Below are 6,622 nucleotides of genomic sequence, written 5' to 3'. Positions count from 1 at the left end.
ACATTTCCCCAACAGTATTGATAATAACTATAATTATAGTAATCTTTTGACATTGTTCTCCCAAACATTTTTCCATTTGTCAGGATCACCAACTTGATCTTTCGTTTTTATTTTTACATACTGTCAGGTCATATTATATACAACTCTACTAATAGATCCCAACCCCATTTTTATTACTCTTCTTTTTGGATGAACACAAACACTTGCGCTTACTTTATGTATCGATGTTATGAATAAGAATAATGATAACAGCTATGGAAAAAATAACACTACTTAGGTTGTAAATTACAAAATGTATCACATTTGTTTTAGATCATATTTTCTAACAACTCTATGGATATATTTTACGTTTAGATGGAAATGAATAAATTATGACACATAACACATTGAAATTGAATTATTTTTAACAAAATAAAAGGAGAAATACATGTTTGATTACGGATTTACTTATTCCTCAAGCCTCATAGTTAAATAATCTTTTGGCGGAAAGATAATCTCAATTTGAAACGAGTAGATTATTTTGAGACGGACGATTTTATTTTAGTGTGTTTTCTAGGTCCAGATTTAGAACAGTGATTGTGGAACCAAAATGCAGAAGAAATTCGAGAAAGCTTCATCTTTCATTTTTACAAGTAAACATGTCTAATATTTGTTATTAGTCTTTTTGATTAAAAAAAAATACAACATTGAAGTACTCAAGAGGTTATTTCGTCAAAGGCATCGCTAAAGCTTGATTCCGAATTCTTTTATCATAAGATGATCGATTTTGACGAAAGCAAGAGGAAGCTTCGGATTGAGCGGGATCATTTACATTAGGATCATTCAAAAGAAATTGAATCCCGAGAAGAATTTCTCTTATGGTAAGATTGGGTCTCCAATCCTTCGTTGGATTGAGAAGTGACAAGCAAACGAATCCGCTGTAATGTACGTTTGGATGAAACAATGGAGGATCAAACTTCACAGTTGGAGGATCGTAGGGAAAATTGTTATTAAATATGATTTGCCCCTTATACATTCCGTTTTCCCAAGGAGTTCCTTTTTGGCCGGGAATCCCAAATTCCCATAACATCAAATTCAAGGTACCATCAGGGTATTTTACGGGACGAGCAATGAATCCAAAGGGATGATTCTTTCTCCATGCCTTCTGCTCTTCACTTTAGCGAGCTTGAGCTGTTCCACTCATTCTTCCTCAAACGATCTCTTAAAATGTAAAACCGATTCAAACCTATGCAGTTCCTTCTATTTATATCTTGTTTTTTGTGAATTGAATGTTATATTCTATTACTCGTAAGACGTAGACGGATAAGCTGGAAAATCATCAGTATATTTTTATAAAATTACGATAAACCGACTGGACTTACTTGACTTGTCCTAGAACAAAAAAATACTAAACACTTGTAGGTTATGACTGGAGACTTATTTGGGATTTGATATAATGACTTGATTCTATATATATTATAATAACTGATTATACAAATTCACAGAATTTAATTAAATTTAATCTTAATGCAATCTTAGGAACAATCATATATAAATGATTATTTCCCTAAATAAAATCATATTATACATTTGGAATCTAAATTTTGGGATTTTTACTGAGTCTTGCTCTTGGATCGTGATCAATCTGATTAGGTGTAATTAAATGGTTTCTTTATAGTCGACTTTCTGAAGAAAAAAAATCCTAAAGTTGATTTTTATGTAGTACAATCGACCTGTTTACATTTCCATAATTAGCTTCTTTTCTTTTTCTTGCTTTATAATCACTCAGAGATTCAAATCATATTAAATACGGGTATGTTATTAAAAAAATGAAACTGAAAATTAAGGGGATCCCCCTGGAAACTTTAAGAATGTTTGGGAGAAGAGAAACCTAGCTTTCATGACGTTTGTTTAGATCAAAGTCAGGTAGCCGTTACATAAAAGCAATAAACCCCTTATTTAGTATTGATATAGGCAGGAACTACATTTACAGAGGTCGACGATAAGAGAAATGGATAGCATTTCGATTAAAACGTGAAGAGCATACTGGCAGAATTATTGAAGTAAATGAGCTGTTCACCATATATTTCGCTGAAAAAGTGAAAAATAACTTAATTATTTCTAATAGTTAGGATTTAGTCACAATAGAGATGTGTTAAATACTAGAAGGGCTCATTTTCTATTGGCAATGATTATGAATCAACTCCAGCAATACTCATTCAATCCCAATAGGAGCACAGGTCGGGACACCTTCAATTTTGCCACATCAACTATTGGGACAACATCTCTAGGCAAGACCAAACAGACTAAGTTTAATGAGAAAGTAAGGAAGACAGAAAATGTAAAGGACTTCATCAAGGGTGTTTAGGATTAAATCCAATGCAAAATTACTTTAAATATCGTATTGAGTCTGCAGTTTTTTTCATGGATTGGCTCTTTCATGAAGAGTGGGCAATCTGTAAAGAATGTTATGAAAGAAACCCAGTATAGCATAATTTTAGGTGCTGCAACTTACTAAAGTATATTTTATAAGATATTAACCAGGCTGTTGATTTAAAATTGGGTAGAAAGCCATCAAAGCAAAAGCTCCCGTATGGTTTTGGAAGAGCTAGCGATCTCATATGAGTGGCCTCAAAAGTTGTTTGTAAACTGCAATGTTTACTATTTGGAGTACAGTAGGACAATGTTAATCCCACGAGCATTTTTGCTCGTACTACTCTAAATGAGTTTTGACGGACAAAGCTGATAGAGGGGAGAAAAGAAGATAGGGGGCGAAGAAGAAAATAAAATAAAATACTTATTTTTTTTTTCTTGCTTAGTTATATAATATTTAAAATATTAACTTGAAATAAATATGTATTTACACAAACAGGGTCCAGAGAAAGTCATGTTAAATTAACTTTATATAAAATAATTATATGTAAGATTGCAAGATATTATGTTTAAACTCTAGTTGCGTCGAAACTAGATCAAACCAAAATGGAAGCCAAGAGGGAGGCTATAATCAAGGAGTACCTGAAGGGTAAATCTTGACAAGCGATCTTGAGGAACCTGAATAGCCTGGATGTTAACCCCTTACTCATCAAGCAAACCATTAAAATGTACCAATATATCAAGGAAAGGCCCAGATCAGGCAGACCAAGGTCAAACAGGACGCCTGGAGTCGTCATGACAGTCAAATCAAAGATTGCAAGAAATCACAAGAAGAACCTCACCGAAATGGCCAAGAATTTCAACATGGGACCAATAACAATGAGATACCATATCCGAGATGAATTTGGGATATATTCCTACAAATTGAAGAGGCAACAGGACCAGTCGAGTAAGGTTAAGGCTAAAAGATTTGAGAGACGCAATGTCATTCTTCAAAAGCTTAGGACTGTCACGGCTCCAACATTGTGTTCAGTCACGAGAAGATTTTTTATTATGGAGCAAGCTTTTAACCCCAAAATGACTCAATTCTGGCTAAAAAGATGAAGTGGGTGACCATGGAGTCAACTGGGTGCAGAAGACACAGTTTGTGATAGTTAATGCGGCCATGACTGAGACAGGGAAGCCCCACTAGGTGTTTTTGCCGGCCGGGATGAAGATCAACACCAAGGCGTATATCAGCACCATCCTGGAGGAAGGTCTTGTTCCCTGGGCCAAACTGCAATTCCAGAATTAGTCATAGAACTTCCAACAGAGTGGCGCCCCTCCCGCATATACAGAGAGACGCATCGGTGGTGTGAGGCCAATATGAGTAGCTTGTGGACAAGAAAGTTGGTCCCCTCCATCCCCGACCAAAATGTCATGGATTACTCCATGTGGTCAACTATTGAGAGTAAGAATTTGGACAGATTATAGACCAAACAGTTACCTGTTTGTTCAATTTTAACAACATTTTTTTCAGTTGAATATTTATTTAAGTGCGTTACGCATAAATAATCACAGTGGTAGTAACAGTGTTGCAAAACATTTGATTGCAGCCTTGAGGAACTGTAAAACACTGTTTTTCCAACATCTGGAAAGTACTATGAACAAATGAATGACTTCCCCATCAATTTGTTTTCTCAGTTCTCCCTGTAAGCTGGTATATTTATCAGCTGAGTTTCATAATGACACTAAAGATTGTATTCTTTAATTTGGGAATTTGCAGTTGGCATCCAAGCAAACTGGTTTTCCATTTACCCACTTTGAAAATTTCAAAAAGTATCATGTTTTTGGTCAAAAATCGTACACTCTGTGTCCACTTTTCTCCTTTTTGACATAAACATTTCACTGATGAGGGTGCAAGTTTCAAGGAAAAATAGTAATGCAATTTTCCACAACAACAGATGCTAAACAGAATAAAATGCTTCGATCTACTGATGTTAGTTCCGCCATAGCGTTTCAATGTTGTAAACAGTACTAAAACACTGCGTCCCTAGCGGAAAATATTAGAATTACAGTGAATTCATTCATTTATTTTAATAATGGAGATTTATCTTCCGGCTCTACCAAACCTCCAGGGAGCCATACTCGACAATTGGGTCTTATATTTGATATCCCAAGTTTAGGTTTTCAAAAATGAATGGAAAGCAAGAATAGTGTTCATTTTTTACTGAATATCCACGGGTAAAATACATGAGACATTAATGATACCAGAATTGAAAGAGAATAATATGTATTCCAAAAATTAAAAGTCAATTCTTTATAAAATACCATATCAACATTGATATTAAACCACTCAAACTCTGAAATTAATTAAGAGTAAAGAAATACGTAGATATATAAGAAAGGTGCTCTCAAGGAGAAATGTAAAATCATTTAATGAAGTGTTTATTTGAATATTTAAAAGCTACATAATATAATAATCAAATGTTAATCTGCGTTTTCAAGGTCTTGTGAATTTAAATTAAATGCTTTCACTTATTTGTATAGTTAAAAGCTTTACGTTATATGTTTGTAAATCCATTGAACCATGGCTTTTTGTATCAATAACTTAATAAATTGAAATAATCGGTCCTTACATAATATATAGTTAATTAGTTACTTAATTTTAATATTGATTAGTAATACTCTATTAAAAGCGTAGCTATATAGGCTGAGGACTCGAAAATTAAAATCCTCTTCGAAGCTGTCTAGCCTCAGTTCAAAAAGTCTGACAATTTTGTACTTGACTCAATTCAAAAAAGCTGAAAAAAAGCTAAAATTGTATGTTTATTATGTTTTTTTGCGATCAAAAATGTTTGAGCAACTAGTAAAACAGTGGGGTGTGTGCGATCTCTACTGCGCACAAGTCGATCCCAAGGAGTTGTTCCGAAAAGGAAGAATGATCGCTTCTTGACTGAATCAAGAGCTCAGGTCGAGGGAACCTTCAGGACCAAAAATCCAGCTGAAGTGATGGTCCTGATCGTCGTGGCGTCCTACGCAGGATGATGTATCCCTACTTCGTCAAGGCCAACGAGAAGATCAACACGAACGTCTACTTCCAGGTCCTCAGATACCATGTCTTGCTCGGGTTGTGAGCATGTGGTCCAGGGACAACTATCTATTTACCCAAGACGGCACCCAGCGCAGATTTCCAATAAGGTGAAGCACTCTGCTGGGAGAACATGGCTGCCTTCTGGCCGGCAGACTTCTGGCCTTCGTCCTCATCCGAAGTGATCCCACTGTATTTTGATGTTCGGTGCGTCTGGAAGGCAAGACAAACAAGATTTCTAACCCGAATATTGATGCCCTGAAGGCCGTGATCACAGAAAAGTGGAAGTACTTGTTCTCGGACTGTCCCCGTATTGAAGCTATCATTCAGAATGGAGGTAGTCGTATTGAATAAAAATTGTTGAATTACCAACTTTTGCTTTCACCCTGTAAAGTAGCCAAAATTTATCCATAGAAACAATAACATGGCCTAATGTTACCGGCAATTGGCAAAATGTCAATTTATAAAATTTCAAATATTTTGGTAATTTTACGTTCATTACATTGTCAGGTAAAATGTTTGTGGGTAATTTGATAGTAAAATAATTTCATTTTAAGTAATTTGATCGTGAGTTGTTTCATTGTGTGCACATTCATTGAAATTTATACTATATTACTATAATTGCGAGCAATAAATTGTTCAAAAATCAAATTAACCACAATCATTTTACTTGACCATTTATGTAAATAAACGTCAAATGACCATTCTATTGGAAATTTAATAGATTTCCCATTTATTTTACTGATTGTGAGGGAAATATGCAAGTTGTCAGATTTCAACAATGCCCATAATGAAAAATTGGAATGTATGTAAATATGAAGAAAAAAATATATTGGGATTTTCTTCATTTATTGAGTTTTGTTCTAGGTTGTTTATATGTTGATGAAACATATTATTAGGAATTTCTTTTGTACTTGTTCTTTGTATAAAAAATTTAAACTGAAGATTGAAGCCTATAAAGTGTGTTTAATATCACGAATTATGATGAAATTATTATTAATATTTAATCTTATTAAAATAATAATAATTATTTTAATTTTATTTTTTATTCATCAAATTGTTAGGGTGATCCCATGAACCCTAAGTTTGCAAACATCCTTTTATTGGTGCATTTAATGAACTTTGTAAAAAAAAACTATGAATACAATTTATTTAATTACATGATAAACAGTTGACCAATTTTAATTTTTTTGTAATATC

At 33.9% G+C, this 6,622-nt stretch overlaps 1 pseudogene; it reads right to left on the bottom strand.

The window, feature by feature from the left end:
- Window positions 1–318: 318 nt before the first annotated feature.
- LOC121117922 (SUMO-conjugating enzyme UBC9-B pseudogene) lies at window positions 319–1,432 on the bottom strand (annotated as a pseudogene).
- Window positions 1,433–6,622: the final 5,190 nt, after the last annotated feature.

This window comes from Lepeophtheirus salmonis, unplaced genomic scaffold (genome assembly GCF_016086655.4).
Source record: "Lepeophtheirus salmonis unplaced genomic scaffold, UVic_Lsal_1.4 unplaced_contig_9838_pilon, whole genome shotgun sequence".
NCBI classification, from domain to species: domain Eukaryota; kingdom Metazoa; phylum Arthropoda; class Copepoda; order Siphonostomatoida; family Caligidae; genus Lepeophtheirus; species Lepeophtheirus salmonis.
The sequence above is the reverse complement of the archived record's forward strand: the minus strand, read 5'-3'. Positions and strand labels throughout refer to the sequence as shown.